This window comes from Strongylocentrotus purpuratus, unplaced genomic scaffold (assembly GCF_000002235.5).
Source record: "Strongylocentrotus purpuratus isolate Spur 01 unplaced genomic scaffold, Spur_5.0 spur5_scaffold_9, whole genome shotgun sequence".
Taxonomy (NCBI): Eukaryota; Metazoa; Echinodermata; class Echinoidea; order Camarodonta; family Strongylocentrotidae; genus Strongylocentrotus; species Strongylocentrotus purpuratus.
The window spans coordinates 1,519,056-1,522,082 of NW_022145615.1; positions in this window are offsets into that span (position 1 = coordinate 1,519,056).

Here is a 3,027-nt window from a genome sequence, read left to right on the forward strand (position 1 = left end):
GCTCAAATGTTATGAACCAGAGCACTATAACACTGAGTTCCTGATGGTCGTATCTCAGCCAATACATTTGGACAATATTTTTTATGCTCTTTCGTAAAATGAAGAAAAAATTGAGACATTCCAAAAATAGATTTTTGATGACGTCACACTTCACCACTCTATTCTGACAATACGCATCTTGCCCTGGCTAAAAAATAAATAAAAAAATAATGCACTACTTTGGACACTTACTGCCTTAGCACCGTAGAGCGTAATATTATCAGGGGCTTAATTATTGGTAACTTTATGTATATGTTAGCAGATTGATCTTGCCTAGCCCGCTTTGTTTGTTATGTACAGTATGCTTAGTAATTAATTGGTGTAAACACTTACATATGTGGATATGATGTGAAAATAAAGTCTATTTAGTTCATAAACTTCTTGTTGCATTAGAAATATCAGAATTCCTCTTGTGTAATTAAAAATCTGAGGGATCATTACTGCATGCAGGAAAATGAGAGAGAAAATGGGATGAGAGACAGAGAGGGACAGAAAGAGAAGTGAGAGAGAGAGAGAGAGAGAGAGAGGGGGAGGAGAGAGAGAGAGAGAGAGATAGATAGATAGAGAGATAGAATAATAAAAAGAAGAAGAAGAAGAAGGAGAAGAATAAATGAGGATAAGAAAAATAGCAAAAGCATTTTATGAAGTGAAGAGATAAATGGAAATTAGAATGAGAAATACAAAAGTAAGAGGTGAGGATAAAAACACGAATATTTCAGAGGATTTGAGAACACTGTTCAAAGGATATATCTTCACTATTAAACTCATTCTTTCTTTCCTCCAATATTTTACTTTAAGGCACGTTCAGACATGATGAAGCAAAACAGAAGCCGTTTTTTAAATAATGGATTGAATAATATGCTTCACATTCATTTATCTCTTATAACACAGAGCTCAGTGAATACATGCAAGTCCTTTGTTGCACGCAGTTGCCATTCAGGTACACATTAACAAAAACGTGGTGGCTTTTTTGTGGCTGTTTACTTTGTCATATCTGAACAAGCCTAAAGGAATTAATCCCAATCTGACAAAGTAGTTGGACACAGTTACATCTTAATACATAACATTAATCGTAGACCTGCCTAGTACAATCGTATTTTAAACAAAACAAAATTGTAGGGTTCAACTTCAAGTCAATGAGGTATCAATTTTATACATTGTATTAACTCAGTTCTCCATGTCACTCCTATCATATTCTGTTCTTCATTTCAAATATACAAACATTGATTCTAAAAAATAAATAATTTGAACAATATACACATATATAATACTTTAAAAAGAAATCATCACAAATAAAGTTGTGTGCTTAGTGCATAAGGAAAACACACTGAGCACAAAGAAATATATTCAAATAAAGTATATTATCAATCCACAATGCAATTCCATCTTTGACATGTCACCTGTCCATTTTTTTTTTCTTCATTTTTTTCTTCTCCCTACAATAAATTCACACCCGTTTTTTAAATATACTGTAAAGATGACAATGACTATGAGTTAAGTACTAATTTATTCACGCTAGAAAGATTTCCAGTGTGGGTAATTTTGCAGACACAAAACAAGAAACATGTACATGTAGCAAACAGTATTATTTTCAATTTCTTTTGGAGGAAGACTTTCAATTTTTTTTCTTTTTCAGATAACTGCCTGTAACACAATCATAAATTTTATTTCGCCAATATTAAAATATTAAAAAAGTCAAGTGCGTGACCTATCAAAATTTGCAGAATGTACAATACATTATCAGCTGTAATATCAATAGATATTAGAGCTGATAGTAGTTGAAAATGAGATATTGTGCAGCCCTAGTTAAAACTAGATGGAACTTCGACTGCGCGCAGTCGAAAATGTGCCTCCGTCATAGAGCAATTTTACAAACCAAAACAGAAGAAACTTTTCGAATTCAAGTTCAATTGTAATCCATTAACAGGTTCTCAGAATATTGTGATTACGAGCTATTTTTGCATACATGAGCCAATGACCTTTGACCTTATGAACCAAGAATCTACTCAGTTCATTGGCTCTGCAAGAAACATACATGACCTAAGTTGGCAGGAATCCATCAATCGGTTCTTGAGATAACGCGATCACGAGCTGTTTTTGCATACATAATGTGCCCTGTGGCCTTTGACCTTTGATCTTGTGACCCCTACATCTAATCAGTTCATCGGCTCTGCAAGTAACATACATGACCTAAGTTTGGCAGCAATCTATCAATCGGTTCTTCAGATAACGCGATCACAAGCTCGTTTTGCATACATAATGAGCCCTGTGGCCTTTGACCTTTGACCTCGTGACCTCAAAATCTAATCAGTTTTTCGGCTTTGCAAGTAACATACATGACCAAAGTTTGGCAGCAATCCATCAATCGGTTCTTCAGATAACGCGATCACGAGCTCGTTTTGCATACATAATGAGCCCTGTGACCTTTGACCTTTGACCTCGTGACCCCAAAATCTAATCAGTTCATCGGCTCTACAAGATACATACATGACCAAAGTTTGGCAGGAATCCATCAATCGGTTCTTCAGATAACGCGATCATGAGCTCGTTTTGCATACATAATGAGCCCTGTGACCTTTGACCTTTGACCTCGTGACCCCAAAATCTAATCAGTTCATCGGCTCTACAAGATACATACATGATCAAAGTTTGGCAGGAATCCATCAACCAGTTCTTCAGATAACGCGATCACGAGCTCGTTTTGCATACATAATGAGCCCTGTGACCTTTGACCTTTGACCTCGTAACCCCAAAATCTAATCAGTTCATCGGCTCTACAAGATACATACATGACCAAAGTTTGGCAGGAATCCATCAACCAGTTCTTCAGATAACGCGATCACGAGAACGGGACGTACGTACGTACAGACGTACGTACGTACGTACGTACGGACGTACGGACGGACGGACAACCCGAAAACATAATGCCTCCGGCTACTTCGTAACGGAGGCATAAAAACACATTTAATGAATCATTAGATGAAACTA